The sequence below is a fragment of the Columba livia genome, chromosome 8, assembly GCF_036013475.1.
Source record: "Columba livia isolate bColLiv1 breed racing homer chromosome 8, bColLiv1.pat.W.v2, whole genome shotgun sequence".
Taxonomy (NCBI): Eukaryota; Metazoa; Chordata; class Aves; order Columbiformes; family Columbidae; genus Columba; species Columba livia.
Window position 1 is genome coordinate 19,072,729 of NC_088609.1, and position 18,994 is coordinate 19,091,722.

Here is an 18,994-nt window from a genome sequence, read left to right on the forward strand (position 1 = left end):
ATGAATCACAGTAAGAAATTTCTTTTAAGGGATTTGTCTTAAGTATTAGCTCAAAATACACACAAGTTTTGTACTTGCTAGAATTTTTTCTTCATTTCACACCTCAAACAGATCAATCTTTACTGATCCTCTCAAGCATTTCCCCCTTTTTTTTTTTTCCTAAGCACATACCTACCCCTCTTAAACAGATACAAAATGGCAGGTGAAGGCTGTGCTGGGCTGTTCTGTCAAATTCCTGTAAACCTGGGGGTTTTCTGGGTGAGAGGTCCCCTGCAATGCCTGACATACAAACAGCACAGTCCTGTAACTGCCATAATTTTGATAACTGTTGAAGATGCTTTTCAGCAAGAGTAGCATCTCTAAGCCTTGTTATCTATAATACTATGATGAAGGTTTTAAAGACTCCAGAAAAGGTTACTGAGTGCCCTTTGTTGGCTATGCGTTTGCTTGTCTCTGGTCATAAGCAGAGACTGAGAAGATCTTTACCTTCTCTGGTTTGTTCCAGGTATCATCTATGTTGTGACCGTAGAATCTTCTTGCAGTAAAAGAATTATATTTATACGGAGACAACTCTGTCATTCCTTTTCCTCTTGCCCTCAGAATTACACTAATCAAAGTCCAAAAGTCATCCTTCACATCCCCTGAATAAATTTGCGTACTTCTTAAAAACTGCAATATTTCAAAATACCTAAAAAGTGCATTTGGTTCTGTGACATGATAGTTCTATTATTAAAATTAACTGCTTTTTCTGGAGGACTGTTTAGGGCATTTTTTATGTTATATTTACCAGTGTTTCTGGATATTTAATTTGAAAAGTTGGCGTGTTTGTCCAAAATGGACGACAAGCTTTTTTTACTAGAAATTATGCAGTAAGTACTGTTGCACATAGGATTTCTCACAGAAGTTCCCCACAAGCTTGGCACTTAGTTCTGTCTTGGGTGGTTAATTACACCAAGCAACTTTGAGGTAGTTCTGATCCATTCTATTAAATGCTGAATAATTGTTGTTATTATGCTTGTATGAGGGTGAGATAAAGTAAGATGACTCAATATGTTGAATACATGTGACCACTGAATGCTAGATTGCTAAACTGTTTTGAGACCTCCACATATAGAAATGAATCACTGTGTACCATTCACTGCTATTTTTTAACTGGCAAACTGATAAATATTTCCTGACCACAGGTAAGCAGAAAACTTACTTTTTCCAGCCCACAAAACACTGAGTTCAAAACTAGTTCTGTTCTGCACTAAAACCAATTCTGTTCTGCACCAAATTTCAGTGAAATTTAGGAAGAATGAAGAGATCTGTCTAGAATAGTCTATTTGCTGCTGAATGAGAAACAGCTATTTTGGAGTCAATGTGTCTGGTTTTGACTATAAATTCCCTTTTAATCCTTAGAAATGTTTTCCACAGGAGTTGTCTTTATAAATGTTACAACCACACATGAAGTTTAACTTCATGAATCACCATCTTCTAGCTTGACAGAAAAGCTGATATTCAAAAACTGCACTACTTGTGAATTAGGAAGCGAACACGAAGTGAAATCTTCTTACATTTTTGGTGAGAAGTGGCACTTGATCCTTGAGGCAAACAACTTCAACCTACATGACACATCACATTACTAACAAGTGCACCGGCAAGGCTATAAGATGAAATGCCACTTTCTGTTAAGTTAAAAGTAGGACACATTTTTTCCATTTCTGAAGGTTCTATCAATTCATATAGTTGCTTTTGAAAATGCAAAATGGCAGTGGTCCTGTACAGAAGTGATGTATGAATTACAGAAAAGCAGCTTATGCTGAGTAGCGTGGCACCAGAAGATGCCAAGCATTTTATGAGGAGCGAATGCAGCACAGTCTTGAGCAGATTACAGAGCCCACCAAATTTAGTTATGCCAAGTCTCTAATTCTTAACTGGAGAGAAGGATTAATAACATATAATTATGGTTATATTTTTATTTTAGCGGGCTTAACAAATATGGTGATCTTGTAGATGGTCAAGATGCTTACTTGGTTTGTTTTAGTTTTGTTAACTTCATGTGTTTTATCAGTATTCTGATCTAGGTTACTACTGCCAAGTGTTGAAGGTGATATACAACTGTATGTATGATATACCCTATAAAGCCACCTAGTTTTTTTTGTTACTGAACAGCAGTGTCCAAAATAGTCTCAATTTGCTTTGTTTTATGGTAGAATGAATAAAGGGAAAATAATCTTAATATACCTTCTCTCACAGTGGCAATCAGATAATAAGCAAAGAGGAGTTTCATCATTCTGGATCTGGAACAGGAGCCCAGATGAACCTGGGTCTTCTGCTGGCGTCACCAGTAACTTGTTCTTTCCTTCCCCAAAAAGAGGAAAATGAAGCTTTATAAAAATATTTCAATCAACACTAATAGGTTTTGTTTATTAGATATTTTAATGAAATTCCAGTGTCTATGTTGAAATTGTGTTCTGCATAAGAATTAAAAAAGTAAAAGGTAATGGAATGAATCAAGAGGATTTTGTTCTTTGATCTATAGTTCAAAAAATTGCTTCACTGTAAATTTTTTTTGCTGCTGTTTCAATAGCTTGGGCACAATTTTATTTTCAAGAGTTTGAATCAGTGGAAGAAGAGAAACAAAGTAAAAACAAGAAATAAGATGTAGTGAGGAATGTAACTCTAGCTCACAAAAGCTTTTGCTTATAATAATAAAGACTGGAGCTGTAATTAGTTTTTTTTGGAGTGTTTTTCACTCCAGCTGCACTAGACAATACTCTGACTTGTAGTTAATACATTCAGACATATCTACTTATTTTCCTTTGCATTGCAGCACATGTACTTCCCTAATTGGCAGCTTGCCATTTAAATGTGGAAAATAATATTGTATTAGCAAGAGGGAGAGACTGAGATTTCCAATGTCTGCAGTGCACAAATATATTAATTACATTAATGAAGAAAGAAGATATTTAAGATATTTAAGTTTGAATTTAGTTATTTGGATCATAAAGTGCTTAGAGCTACAAATAATCAAGTTCCAGTTAGCACTTTGACTGCCCATGCAAGGTTTACTAGTTAGTTTGAGTTGACAGTGGTGGCTCTATGTAGATATCTAGCAAGAACATGTACATTCAATAAAGCAAATTATTCTTCTCTTAATGCTGAAACTTAAACTGGTGCGATACACCTCTCTCCCAAACACAATAGTGAAGACATTCTATTTTTTAATAAAGTTAACATCATAGGTAGGGGCAAGATGACTGAATACAACCATTAATATCCCACACTTTCTCACAAATCGGAGAACAACTGGTGTAGTAACGGGAGTTCTATCAGGCACTGTATTACTGCCCTCTTAAGTGGATGTATTGCTAATCTTTTTGAGGATTATTTGGCAACAAGTTTGTGTTGTCTACTTTGGCTGGCATGGTCTAACTTGCAGTAAATCATTTGAATGAATTCTGTCTCCCTTGGAAACTCTTGCTACATCTTAAGTGACACCGATCATTAGTAGAACCAACTAATTCTAGATCTTGTCTGAGAAGTCAAACATTTCCACTATAAAAAGTCAATTTGCACATAAAGCTTATATGGAACCAAAAATATTTAACCAAATTCTAGAAGTCAGGATTTTTTTTTTTTTTAGTTATTCTTTTTAAACAAGGGTCCTGCATGTGTTTCTTGTCTTAAAGCCACAGAAATCCAAAATCTTTTTAAAAGTGCTTTCAGGTAGTCTCAGTTTAGGACTTCAGTTTCCTGAAGTCCCTTTTTCTGTTTAGTGCATAACAAGTGTTTATAGTCATTCGGGTGTTTCAGATGATGGAATGAGGTACCTAACATTTTCTGTTAATAATAACAGACAGAAAAGTATTGTGTATTTTGGACTCTGTGCCTGCCGACATAAGGAACTGAATGAGTAAATTTTGAGTACTCAAAAGCAATGCCTTTCTAGACAGAGTATTTGAATTAGACAGACTTTGGAGACTTTCTGACATAGGCTGTCTGCCATAGCTTGCATAAATCTGTGCTGAATGAGTACTCAAGGACAATTATTTGAAAAGAGTTGATAGAAGTACTGCCAAATAAAACAAACTATTCTTTATTAGTTCTGCAAACCCAAGGTGGTCATCAATGAAACTTAGTCACTAATATATTAATTATGTCATTAGAATGATAGGAACGGTGGGGTGTTACATTAACAAAAGCAAAGTTTGATCGTCTCTTCCAATCTTGCATTTAATAGTTCTTATCATTAATTAGGGTGTTCACTACCTTGCCTGCTGTAAGCAGCTAGAGGCGACACTATTGAGTCCTTATAATCCACTGGTTTAACCATCTATATGATCTCCATAGGTTTAAATAAAATCTCCAACTGATACAGCTAACCTTAAGCCCAGCTTTGCTGTGAACTGATTCGGTTCCTCCTGCAAGGAACTCATTCACTTCCAGAATGTAATTCTTCCTCCTTTGCTCCTTTTGTTTCCAAATACAGCAGCGCTGATACTCTAGATAGGTTTTGTCAACTGAAACAACACAGCAGGTAAACAAATTTTCCAGACAATGAAGTGATCTTTTAAGCATCATCAGTAGCCTCTTAAATCCTTTTGATTCAGGTGTTGGTGTGAAAATCCTGATGTCATGTGCTTTTCTGGCCAACTTTTATCTAACTTCACCCTGAGAGCTGGCTGCTAAATATGGTAACACTAAAGAGTGAACACATATCAACAGAGTTCAGAAGAAGTCAAATGGTGTAATTTAATCTCCTTTATCAGTCCCCCAGTCCCCCGAATTCTCTTTGTCTGTTCTTATCAGCCAAATCTATAAAGTCTTGTTACACAGCTCTGATTCTGGCTAGTCCCTCTTCCTGGTCCAGTTCCAGAGATTTCTGATGGGAAAACAAATCTTGAAGAATCTTAACTCCGAAAAATAAAATGGGACTTGAGATTCAGCAACCTGATTTTTAAAATGATATGATCACCCATATGTAAATTTTAAATCACGTTTGCCCTGCTTCATTCTATGTTTATCTCCCAAATCTCTGTATTTACTTCTCCATCTTCTCGCCTAGCAGGTAAAATCCATTCATTTTCCCAAGTGCTCAAATGAAGAAATCTATTTTATTAGACAGCTAAAAGGACAGCTAGCAAATACTTAAAATAACTTCTTACTTTTGAAGTTTCTATGATTCTCTTTCAGCCTGAAACCAGTTCTATTAACTTTTCACAACAAGCCACTTACTGAATATTTGCTTCTACTAGCAATCCTTTAATAAGTACAGGAAATACCTGTTACAATCAGTGTTACAGGACAATGGGTGAATCATACGTGTGAAGAAATAAATGTAAAAAGTGTTTGAATAAGAAATGTTATTAACTGGCATTTGAATTTTCATTCAAGAGGAGTGAGAGAAACGAGATGTTCTTTTGGCATCAATGAGACAGATTAGTGTTGCTCTCTTGTAGAAAAAGCTCCCTCACCATTTGTTTTGAGGAGATACTTTGTAGATTTTTGTTAATCTCAGTGAAAGGTGAAGTTACCAGCTCTGGAAGGCAAAGATGCCCAACTTCCATTTGCCTCATGGCAAATTTGCACATTCATTTTTAAACAATATGGAAGCAATTTGAGGATGAAAATGAGTGTTCTTGTGAAAAAGTCTGTTTTAATGTTTCTTTTCACCGCCATGTTTAGGAAATGTGTTCTTGATTTATCAAGATAGGTATTATGACAGCTAAGAAAATGAATGGCACTGTAGGAGGGCGGCATTGTCTGCTTGTCTTTCTTAGAGCAGGATAAAATGTGAGACTTTTCTGAGGCTATGGGAAATAAGTTTTCAGTACATTAAATGTTTTGACTTTTAACTAGAAGGTTGAGTTCTACAGTGCCACCATCTTTTAAAGATTAAGTCCACATGGCACTATATGGAATACAATATCCATTGTTCATAATTCTTGAATAACTTGGAATCATGTGTTAACATGATGAAACCAGATGGGATGTTCAAACACCAAACTCCATTCAGTCCTAGCCAGATGTCTTTCTTGGAGGATGGGGGAGGGATCCTCCAAATAGCAATGTCAAAAAAGATAACAACAGTCAAATTTTGAGCAATTGATACAAGTGATAAATGCGTGCTATTGGCTATTCAGTAATTGCTTATCTGCTTTTAGGTGAGCTTGGTCTGATTTCATCTCCTCGCTTCAGATGTAGATGTATCATCTGATCCAAAATGTGTGTGTGATTTTGTTTTGTGATTTTTGTTTTGGTGGGTTTGTTTTTTTCATTTTGTTTTTCCTCCTTCCACAACTGAAGTAAGAGGAAAATTAACTTAGCAAGTACAGTGGGAGATACAGGGTTTGCTCTTGTGGCTTAGCTAGCATCTTACAAAGAAAAAAAAAAGATGGGAAAAGAGGGCAGTAGAGAACAAAGTAGGTGAGTTGAAAGTAAGCTGTAGAATTAAAAAAAATGCTGAGCAGTCACTCAGAAAGGTTGTATCTCTAAATTAGATTAACTAATGTTTCTATAATGAGCCAGCTATATGTGTAGCTATGTTTGCATAAAATGCATGGCTATCTTCTCAGTCTTAAAAACCAAACCAAACCAAAAACTTTTCAGTTATGCTACCTTTGGCCCTTACACAAATTCCAGTACAGTGGGCTTGCAGCAGTGTGGAGAGACTGTGAATATGTTTAGACAGCTGGTACAGTTTGAGGCCTTTTTAAGGAAATGGAAAACAATACAGAAGTTCTTAATTCAGAAATATTCTCATATAATGAGAAATGGCCAATGTGTTTCAATGCAGAAGGCCTTTTTCAGTGAATCTTATTGCTTGTCACAAAGTATGAGTGTTCAAACCGAACAATTGAGAAGCAGGTCTTCTCCCCTCCTCGTTTCTCTTTTATGCTACGTTAACCTCACTTATTTTACATTTCTACAGTAGAAGAAATGCCAGCCAAGTTTCGTTTCTAAATTTAAAGATACTGGATGATAGATCTTTGGCAAGGAGGGATGCACAATTCTAGTCTTCATTATGCTAGCCACCTCTTGTTGTAGAGAAAAGGAGAAAAAGGAGCATGAAGTTCTTCGTGATCTTGTAGCCAAAGGCCACAACCCCATCTCCCATAAAATTCTCAAATTTTCTTGAATGTCTGTTCTCCCTTTGCAATGTCCAAAACCACACAGTGAATCCTGAGGGCATCCAGCAGGAAATCATTGCTGTCTATACTGTGTAAATCCCAAAGAATGGAAGAAAAGGACAGGACATGGGCACCGTGTAGTGCTGTGTTCAGCAGAGAGCCATTGAAGGAGAACAGAGTAGAGAGCTAGGTCTCAGTGCAATGAAAAGTTTGTGAATTCCGACAAGTTCCTCTGGTGATTTTAGTGGCCTTCATGTTCTCGTGATCTGTGTATGCAAGGGATCAGTCTCCTTCTCCCGGGGATGTTCATGTGTCTTGGAAACACGTGGTGGAGTCCTAACCCATGGAATCCTGCTGGGATGATGCTTAGTGTGATCCCCTGGGCTAGTTGCTACAAAGCAACCTGCATGGGTACAGATGTGTTGTCATGTCCCTCGAGGAACCAAGTCCAGCAGTTATGCAATCAAGAAATATGTTCGTGAACTTGATGCACATTCAATGTGAGTACCTGTTTCCTTTGACATATTTCTTAAAGTTCAGGAATTTTCATATCCTACAATTTTAAACAAAAAAACCCTGCAAAACTGCAAAAAAAACCCCAAAACCCTGCTTAATTCATCTTTGAAAAAGACATGAGCTTTATTTAGCTTTTTAAGTAACTCAGCTTTCACTTCATTAATGTGGCAAACAGATTTCTTTTTATTTTTCTGTTTTTTTCTTTTTTCATGGGAAGGTTCTTAATCAAGTTACCTAAATTTTGCCACTGAACCTGAAAAATGCAGCTAGAACACCGATGCTGATAGAATAGTCATGATGAATGACTCTCTAAATGACGTTACATAAACTTTGTATCCCGAATATAGGTACAAAACTGACAGAAGATATTGGCTAGCAGGATCTTTTTTTCTCTTTTGTTTAAATGATGTTTTCTAGAGTTGGAATAAGGATTTAACCATAAAACAGTAAAACTTAGTAAAAATAAACAGATAAAACTAAAAAATAAAGTATGAGTCATAAGTGAGATGAGGAAAGAGGAAGCTGGGATTTAGAAACAAAATGTCAGATGAATCCCACAGACTGAAGTAACAAAGTCCCATATTTTGACGCAGTGAAATTTCATGAGACAATGTTTGCTTTACTGAACTCTTTTGCATTTTGAGGGAATTTATCTCTAATATTGCAAATAGGAAAATTATGAAAGAGAGACTAACCAGATTGCAAGCTGGTTATTTATTGGAAATTTCCACCAATAATGAAAATGCAGATTTGAAGTCCTAATGGTTCTTGTACCACTTTAATAAAAACATTTATGTATCTTTGAAAATGAACTGCCCCACAAAAAGGCAGAATGAAATAAATAAAGATATTATCCTATCTAGAGTATCTTTTCATCTTTACGGCAACCAGATCCAGTTTTTAAATCTTTAGGTCTTACATGCTCTTTGTAGAGGAATACAGGAATTCAGGGCAGCGTGGTTCAAAGCAGCAGGTTGGATGGGGGTAGGAGAGCTGGGTGCAAAGCCATTCACCAGTGAATGGATTTCATGAGGGGAATCTGAGCTCTGATCCTGGCTGTGCACAGGATCTGGAAGGAAGGGTTTATTCTCTTCCATGTCTGAGATACACTAGGAAGTCGTTTACTGGAAAACAACTGGTTTTAAGTGTTTTTTAAGTGTTATGCAAGACTGAAGTATTATATAAGAATTACTGAAGGAGACACCTCTGAGTGTTTTTGTTTTTTGTTTTTTTGTGTGTGTGTTTTTGTTTGTTCATTTGTTTGTTCGTTTGTTTGTTCGTTTTTTGTTTTGTTTTTTTTTTGTTTTGGTTTGTTTTTTTTTGGGGGGGTGGTTTTTTTTTAAATGGCTTTTTATAGCTGACATGGAAAATAACTTAAAAACCAAACACAAAGATGACTTCCTTTAATTTCAGTTCTTCAGGTGAAATGCATATTGAAGTCATTAAGAGTGATCGTAAGTTAAAGCATGAGGGAAATACATGTTCACAGAAAAAGCAGATTCGATGGACAATTTCCTGTCCATTTTAGGTGCACTTATTTCATGTAGAAGGGACTAAGTAATGAATGAATAAATGAATTTTTTTTTTTTTTTTTTTTTTTTTTTTTTTAAAAAAAGGAGAATGAATCAAGACAAGAAGAATAGTGTCATACCTCTATCATCTCTATCATGCTATTTTTTCTGAAAATTTGGTATGGTGTGCAGTAGTTGGAACAAATCAGTTTAGAATTTATGGAACATAAGTTTTATATGAGTTTTCTCTGAAAAGACATGATTTTGATGTTCCATAATTGCAGAAGTCTAAATGAATTTATATTTTTGGTTATCTATCTTTTTCTCTACTTGAATTGGAAACTTGACTAATTTCAGTTTACTCACTTTTGTACTTGCGAATCATTGTAAAATCAGTAATTTACAAACGTTACAAGAAAAATTACTTCAATTTATTTCAAATCCAACTCTTCAGAGCTATGTGTTTCCTTCACAGAAACAATGTCTGTTTTCAGTCTAGAGAAGTAGTTGAATTCTCAGCTGTGCAAAAAAATACAATTATGACAAGTACACTTGACCTTCAGTGAAATTAAGGCAAGTGCCACCTGCACTAAACATGTCTTGTAAACAGTGTCAGGAGCAAAGGGATACAGTCTGGCTAGAAATCAAATCCAGTTGCATAGCTTACTACAACAAGAACATTTCAGGTTGCTTTAAAGTTTTGACTTCTAATTGTATGCTAGTCTTAAACAAGGAGTGTTGATGAGTTGTTAGCAGCTGCACTGTGAACAGGAGCAGTCTTTGTGCTGAGATAAAGCTGCCTGGCTCTAGAAATAGTCTGTCATGCAATAAACAACTTTTCAGTTTTTTTCCGCCTTGATTCTCTTGTGGTCCAAATGTTACAAATGAAATCAAAGAACATAAGAAAACTGTTACGGGGCACTTCCCAGAATATTTTGATTCCTTGATCTGTGCCTGCTTCTAGATTAACCTAGCGTTATTAATAGTATGATCCATGAACTAAAAGGTTGTTTTGTGTTTGGTGTTTGTGTGTTTGGTTGTTTTTTAAAGAAAAAAATTTCAAATCTGAACCCCTTAAAACTATCTAGATAATGAAGATGGCCTAAATTAATTTGTACGTAAATATCATAGGGAAACTGCAAAATGCTCTTTTAGAAAGATACAGTAGACTGCAAGCTGCTTGCCATATCTGAAAGACAATGAAGTAAAATAAATGCTTTTGTCCAGATCCAAACACATCTCTGTCATGGAAGCTTCCTCGATGTAAACCCTCATCAGGCCTCTTTTTATGCAGGCATCACCTTGAAGTAATGCTGGACCTAGAAGAAGCATTATCGTGGGTTGTTTTGGCCTAGGCAGTTCTGGCTAGTAAGATTCTCTACAAAGACCACCTGCTGCTATTCTCCTCTTAAAGCAATCCTTTTCCTATTTTCCATCAGCTTAATGAACATTTCACAGCATAGTTCAGAGAGGAAGGTCTCTGGGGGAAGTCAGTTAGTTATTTAAAGACTTTAAATACCTGGATCATAAATTCAGAATTTTGTTTAAATTATTATTAGGCATAGTTAGCTGGTATAGATCACAAAGTGCAGAAAACATGTATTGGACAGGATTGCATTCCCAGTAGGTTTTATACCGCAGTTGTACTGAGTGTATTTTAGTATATGGTATCATAAGGTGGAAAATTTATGCATCTTAAATGCCAGGTTCACATCTGAAGAAGCCATCAGTCCTGTAGCATAATATGAGTGGGGAAAATGGTTCCTTGCCCACAGGGCAGGCAACGCCCATGGTAGGCTTTTTGGAAACAAGACAAAATCTGCAGTGGTCTTGAAGATGGTGGTACCCATCTTATACTTTCTCTCCAGCAAAGTCAAATTGCAAGCCTCTAAAATTGACCATCTAGTGAATCCATGGCATAGATTAACAAATATTACATACGTGTGTACCGTCTTTTATATCATCTGTATCACTGACAACTGTAGAATTTATAGCATCTCACATTTAATTTGCATTTTACTACACTCCTGAAACTGAAATTATACAGACTTTGTCGTTTAGCTCTTTTTATTATTAGTCCATAAAATTGTTGTGTTTTTCTTTAAAATTTATATCAGTCCAAATGTAATTAATAAGTGTACAAGAAATCAATTTATTTCTGAGGAAAATCAGCTGAAGGGCCTGGGCTGTATTGTAGCAATGGGTTCTGGTTTTGTCTTCCATTTCCATAGCAAAGAGAATTAATTTGAGAGAGATCAATAGCTTTGCCAGCATACGTTCCATACTCCTGCTATAATTCACAGTGCTGGGGAGCACACGACATGAGTTTAAACTTAATCTTTTATCTTGTATAGAATTATGCAAATAGAATACCCTTACAAAGAGGCCTTTGTTTTTATTAATTTAACACAGTAATAACTAATAAGGAAAAATGTGGAAAACAAATCATGTGTATTTAGGACAAAAAAGCCACTTAGCCTCGATATTGGGTGTGTGTAATGGATGTTGCTGTGCGAAAGACTCTGTGCACTGTGCAGCATGTGAAACCTGCACAAACGCTGCGATACTGTCAGCACTCACACAAATGCTGCACCTGGAGCAGGGAGGAGTGAGGAGGGCAAAGGTCAGCCCTGAGCATTAAGACACTGACTAAACAGACTTTACACTCGGTGAAAAGTCCAGACAACCCCTGCAGTGTCATCTTATAACTTTGGTTTTCTTCTTTTCAGGACATAGTAATCCATAAATACACTCAAGTCACCAGCAGCTTAGCTCTTCCCCCGCTTCTCCCCCTTTGTAACTCTTTTCATTTTTAATTCTTACATAAAGATCTGAAATTTTAACCCTTTCTATGCTTGAAAACACTAGTGCAAACTCGATGTAGGGATAAGATGCCCTGGGAAATGATCAGATTTTTATTTCTAAAAAAAGGCAGTTATCAAACCCTGTAGACAACTTAAATGCATCCTTTTTTCTGAAGCTTCTTAACCAGAGACTATGTAAAATATTATGTGGTATGGAGTATAAAATTTGTTTTTACAGCTTCTTCTGCAGTTATTTGTTTGGATAGATGAAACCAGTTTTAACTGGGGTGCTGCAAGAAGACAAACTTGCTTACCACTGTTGTTTTGTTTTTTGGTGTTTGTTTGTTTTTAGTCAAACAAACAAAATTCCACTCTCATAGATTATTTCTTTAAACTGGAAAAAATGTAGAGGTAAAACACAAAGGGGTGTTTGTACTTTTATCATACAGTTAAGTCTTTCAGTTTTGTGTCTATTATGCTTACTAGCTGAAATCATGAGACCAAACTGATTTTAATAATTGTATCTGATCCCATTATCCACATCTCATGGCTTAGGAGACTGGATAGACTCCTAATATAGTCTGGAGCCTTGACAGTAAAAATAGGCTGGTGAAATACAGCCCATCAATTGCATGTAACTGCACATTTTGCTGACTTCCTCTCTTCGCTCAGAGCACTGCACAGGGCTGTACTTCCATGCAGGATATTTCCCTTTTGCCTGCTTCTTGCTACCCCAACCCCTCTGCAAATTCACTGAGATGACCAGCAGGTCTGCCGCGTTGTCTTTTTCTTAATTAATTTTTACAGCTCCTGAACAGCACTGACAAAAGATAGCTGAAAGTCTGAGTATTTTTTTTCATACTGTGCGTTACTATAATTTAATAGAAACATTCAGCAGAAAAACATTGCTTTTTCTTTCATGCAGAGATCCCTTATATTTGGTCATGAGGGAAAACAAAGTTTTCAGTACCATGTGTGCGACACCATTTCAGTCAGTCACAAAATGGCGGCCTGAAAAAAAATCTTCTGTGAAATCTCCTGATCCTCTTCAGACCCACTGATTTCTGTTCTTGTGCAGCAATTTTTTAGAGTTGCTGCCCAAGGGTTTTCTAACCCGGTTTCTTCAGTGGTGGGAATCAAAGAATTGTCAACAGAAACAGAAAGGTGAAACTGGGAGCACAATTTAATGATGGCCAGTGAAGGAGGCAAAAGCCAGCAAAGGTATTTACTTCTCATGGCAAAGGATTCCGTAGACATTAAAGTCCTATTTCAACAGAGTGATATAAGCATGTGCTGAAATTTGAGCATGGAAGTGGTTTGCTACGTCACCTTCAAGCCTCAGAAGTAAGAATGTGCTCAACACTATTACAAGACCAGATCCTTTATGTGCAAATACTGGATCAGTAAATGTCTAGGGCTGAGGGCTGGTACTCTTTGGCACGCAGTGCGGCATTCCAGCCTGCAGGTAGTGCCGCTGCTACCACCGGACAGTCTGTTAAATCAGCCATTACTCTTCAGGAGAAAGCGTTTTAGAGCTAGGCCTTGCATGACAGCACTTTATGGTGAATATAGAGCATCATTATAGACGGAGTAGAGTCTTCTGTTTATCCTACATCCTGGTGTTTTGTTGCATGTTAGCAAAAAGTAAAAAGTGAATGTTCAAGTACATTAAATACTTAAGAAAATTAAGCTAGAACTGAACCTCTTGAGGAACAGGTTTTGTACAGGTACAGAGTTTCTTGTCTAGTTACAGAAATACCACACCAGAAATGACTTGATTCAATAACAACAACCAAAAAAAAGATTATTGTTCTGTCTGGAATTTTATATTTTTTTCAAGTATCTGAGGTGCCTTCAGCACCTTTTGCTGTGGTATCTCAATGCCGACCTTGCAATAGTAATCACCAATCCAAAACTTAGAATGCTGCTAATATGACGTAGATGAGAAGCCAGGCAGTTAAATTATTTCCCCAAGGCTACAAAGCATTTTGCTGGAGAGTTGAAACCAGACCTTTTACCATGTCTGCCTGGCCAGTCCTAAAGTCTGTGCTTTGTTTTATGTTCTCAGGCATGTTTCTTCACGCACATGTTCCTTGGACTGCATGCTTGACATATAGCAAAGACCATGCTGCCCACTGCCTTTTCTCCTGGATTGTTTTTCACCTTACATTTAAAAAGTGTTTGGGGTTTTAATGAAAACCTGGTTCAGCTGAAGAAAATAATTTGAAACTACTTTCATAATCATTTTTCAGAAATTATTTTTCCAGAGCTGTTTGGTTGTTTCTTGATTCAAGCTTGTAGTGATAATCTGAAACCATTAGCCACTCAGGCATAATATTAAACTAAACACTGAATACTGGGAATAGCAAAGGGAATTTGTATAAAATACTACAGTAGTAATAAATCTGTTGCTTATTTTTTTGTGTGGAGAAAAAAAACCCCACAAAAATACGGAAAACACCACTAACAAAACAAACAACCCCCCACACCAACCAACCAAACCTGCTCTGTATTGCTTTCAATTGATCTTCCCCCCACCTTCCTTTTTCTTCTAAGGGATTCATTTTACCCTCTTACCTTATCCATGGGTTATGCAAACGTATGGGTAGGACCTCATGCAAATTTTGCATATTCTACTTGCTAAGTCTCAATAAATATTGTTATATTACTCCACAGATATCTCACTAAATCCAAACAAAACAGTAGGTAAGGCTGTAATGATGTCATCTGTGTGCATATTTCTGTAGATAATGTTTGTGTGTGATACATACACTATTTACAATCTGTACTTCGCATGTAGATCACACAGTCACAAGTGAGACTGTGATCATCAACCCACATAGTGTGGGTGGAGTGTGTGTGTGTAAAATCTATGTAGGCAAATTAATAGCAATTGAGGATTAGAGGTGTTTTAAGGATGAGCATTTTGAACAGTGGAAATCTATATTTTTCTGACATTTTTAATTTTAGAAGTATAATATTCACATTTTCTGACTTCACAAGAAAAGGCAAAGCAGTTTGTGTTTTAATTCACCGACACCTTTCCTTTTTTCTTTTTTTTTTTTTCTTTCCACTCTCTGCTTGAGGGGTTTTCTTTCTTTCTCTTAAATATTTGGCAGTGAAATGAGTCCAAGTACCTGTTTGTCTGGTGTGTGGTAGACACATATTCCTTGTTGCACGGATTTGCAAAAGAGGAACTTGCAATGATTTTTGCCTGAACACAACTAGATTTGCTGTTGTACAAATAGTATAAATTAAATATTCTTAATTATTTTAGCTTATGCTAGAAAAGATTCAGGACAAAGGAGAGATTGATGCAGTGTGCCTTACAATGGCCCTACTGATTTCTCTACTGGCCCTTCCTCTGCACATGGTCAATTAGAATTGAAAATCCTGTGCTGATTTCATTCGCTGGAATTTTTAAGCAGGTCAGGAAGAAAGATGTTATTGAAAGGAAAAGTCTCATCTAAATAAGAAAAGAACACGTGGCCATCTGGTCTAACTGTACCATGCTGAAAGTCATTTTGGCTCAGTTGTAGTTTGGTCTTTGCAACAGTTTGCCAAAATATCAAACAGGAATCTGTTTACATTAAAACACTCTATGCTTTTTATCTACAAAAATGCAATGCACAGTTCTCTTTCTATCTGTAATGCATGAGCTCATTTGACCCCCTTACCTTATAGAGACTGCCTATGTTTCTGGTAGGCTCTCAAGTTACTTCTGCTATGTAAAGTTATAAGTGAAACAACCAATATTTTGAGGGTTTTGGAAGTAATCCGAGCACTTTATTCTTATGACAAAGCCTTACACTTCTGCTTAAACTAGGAAAGGCTCAAACAAGTAGGTGCAGCACAGGAAGCATGGGGGGAAGAGAGGAGAGTTTAAAAAAAAAAGAAATGAGAACTTGAAGTTTCTGTGAGTAACACCATGGAGTTTGCACAACTAATTGGAGGCCATAGGCTAAGAGATGAGCTGTAACAGACACCTAATTTTTAAGGAATAGGCTCATATGTATGAGCTTCTGTGGTTGCTTTGTTTCAGCATCAACTATTTAAAAGTTTAAAGAAAAAAAAAACACACAAAAACCAACAACCCACAGGTCAGATTTTTTGATATTTATGTAAATAAACTCTTTGTGTAAAAAGCTAAAGCACATAACTCCAAGTCTCAGGAGCCTGGACAATAGTAGCTGGAGGATAATGCCATACATGCATAAGGCTGGGCACATCTACCTATTTCAGTCAGAGCTGCTGAACGCCAACACCCACAAAAGCCAAGAGAACCTACTGGGAGAAGGGGAGAGTGGTGAACTGAACATGGAAGCAAGGGCCCTGTATTCATATGGTCAGGTTTAATGCTCAACTCTTATGTGATTAGTCATTACTTTTGCATTGACAAACAATACAGAAATTGCTGGTTGTAATGTCCCTTTTAATACAAGGTAGCGTGTAGATCACTTCTGAAGTTTAGAGGAATTGATTGCATAGGATTTCAGTCTTCAGAAAATGGATAGAACTATGATTGCTTGTTGTCGTTACCTTAATAAAATAAAAGTCAGCATTTCAAAATGTAGCTGCAGGCACTACTTTGAATTACATTTGTGAACCATAAACGGCAAAAATTATTTTTTAAGCATAATATGCCAGGAACAGTAGAAAAGAAAGTAACACTTCTAATACTAGTGAAGTTATGTATATACATATACATGCAATTTACAAGTATATACTTCTCATATATGACCATTGTGTTGAGATAGCTTGTCTATTTAATCTCAGGTATATAAAACATTCCTTCAGAGAAGCGTTAAGCACCTTGTTTTTAAAGCACAGGAATCCAAATTTGACCACAGCTTTCAATCCATTCTCTTCATTTATCTGTAATCTCTTTTCTAGAACGTTTACCTTGCCTGTGGATATTGTTGCCACTGCATGCAACCTTTTGTTTGTATGTCTCTGCTGCTATTTGAAAAGGAAGTTATTTTTAAGACTAAATCTATGGGACACGTATGCTGAATTCTTTCTTTTTTAATAGTGTTTATTAGAATTATTAGAGAAAAATTCTAAAGAAAGTCCTATCTTTCTATTAAGGATACCTGTTAGTGTGACTGAAATATAGTTTAAGCCTTTTCAGAGAGTGAATTAAAAGCAGTGTACATGTGCGTATAAAAATGTATTTTCTTTTAAGTCTGTTTCACACAAAATCCGTACAGAAAAGCAGAAATTAATCGCCATTTGTATCATACCATATTTGTAGCAGAAGACAATGCAATTCCAAAGAACTTTTGCAACATATGTCCGCACAGCTTACATTTAAAAAATAATTAGAATTAATGCTTTGAATCTCCCTTTTCCCTGGATGTGTCTGCAAACCCAACCCACAGCCACACCAAACGGAGGGTGACTATTTTGGGGAGCACTGCATTCCCAAGACCAACTTTCTGGCAGAGTGACACGGGGTCCGGCAGCGTTTCCCTGAGCTGTGGCAGCAGGGAGGCCGGGGCTGGCGGGGCCAGCGAGCTGCAATGGTCCCGGCCATGCTCCCCACGGCGCCTGAACACAACCCACTCCACAGCATTTCGCTGCTGCCTACTCTAAAACTGCCTGGGAGATGTTGCTAATCTCTCTAAAGGAGTATGTTAGTATATTTCAGTTTGACTGCCTTTTAAATGTAGGTCTCTGTACACTAGCTGTTTGCCTTTATGTAGTGTATTGCACACGCATAAAACATCTTTACGTGGTATTTGAGAGATACACGGTAATTACGCAACTGATGCATGAACTTAAAATAGGGCATTGACTGTAAAGCTTAAGTAGAAACCACTGTAAAATGGGAAACAGCAGATGCCCCTAGTTACATTGTGTTGGAAAGTGTGTGTACGTATGCCTGTGTTTTGTACAATAACACGTGTACACATTTACAAAGTTTCTTATTTCGTATTTTTTGTGAATCACAATGAAGTTGAAACCGAGCCTGGCCGACATACGGAGGAAAGGCTTGCGTTTGTCTTTAATCTTTCTGCAGCAGGGTTCAGACTTCTGTCTGATCTGCACATAGCAGTGCAAGGGGCTTGCCGTGCCTTGCGTGCAGGCTCCTTGATTGTGGAGGGGAAAAAAAATCTGGCTGGAATCCAGACAGGCGAGCGCAGCGCTCTGTTGATCATTATGTCTAGCCTTCAGGTGTCTCGGCTCACAGTGGGCGGCGGTGGGGGAGGGGGAGATAACAGGAGGGCAGACAAAGAATAAAATGGTGAATTAAAAAAAAAAAAAAAAAAAAGTAAAAAATTCACGTCAAATCCTTTTTTAAAAAATGCGTCTTCTAACATTCCTTTCACTGCAGTGGGAGCAAGCAAACATCTGTCCAGGAAGATTTATTTAAGCCATAATTAGTAGCGTCTGGAGTCTTTCAACAATTTCTCCTTATTGCACACTTATTTCTTTTCTTTTTTTTTTTTTTTTTTTTTTTTTTTTTGTTAAAAGGAGCCTGCTCATCTTTCACTCAGAAACTGTTTTCACTTCATGCTTTAGTAGAGATCCAGCCCAGCCAGGATCGAGTCAGATTTCTATTGTCTTTGCTTTTTCCCTTCTGATTGCAGTTTTCAGAATCTAACTTTTGGTAGGAGAGGGTGGTGGAAAGGAGTGTGCAGGCGGGGGGAAAGATCTTAATAAAGGTCTTATGAATGTGGGGGGAAGCGGGGGGAAAAAAAAGAAAAAGAAAAAGGAAAGAAAAATATACAGATCAGTGCCTCTTATTATGCAGTTATCCATTTGGGTTCAATTTCTTTTCCGGAGAAGAAGAAGAAGGGGAAAAAAAAAGAAAAGAAAAAAAAAAAAAAAAAAGCTCTGCTTTGTCTGTTGCTTCTGTTTGAGAACTCTCATAAATCTTGCCCAGAAAGCAACTTGGGCTTAAGGAGATCTGGCCAGCAAAGCTCTTGGAAGCAATTGCAATGTCTCTTGCTATAGATATTCTCTTCTTTCTGCCCCCTTGGTCCCCGCTGCCCCCTCCACCCCGACCTCCTGACGTTGTGCTGCCAAGAGCCCCACACCCTTT

General features: G+C 37.0%; 2 long non-coding RNA genes across 12 annotated transcripts in view; one reads left to right on the forward strand and one right to left on the reverse strand.

Annotated features, from left to right (window-relative positions):
- Positions 1–18,994, reverse strand: part of LOC102089608 (uncharacterized) — an 81,852-nt gene that overhangs the window by 61,542 nt on the left and 1,316 nt on the right. The window lies entirely within an intron of this gene.
- The window catches only part of LOC110362262 (uncharacterized), a 258,269-nt gene that overhangs the window by 27,941 nt on the left and 211,334 nt on the right, over positions 1–18,994 (forward strand). The window lies entirely within an intron of this gene.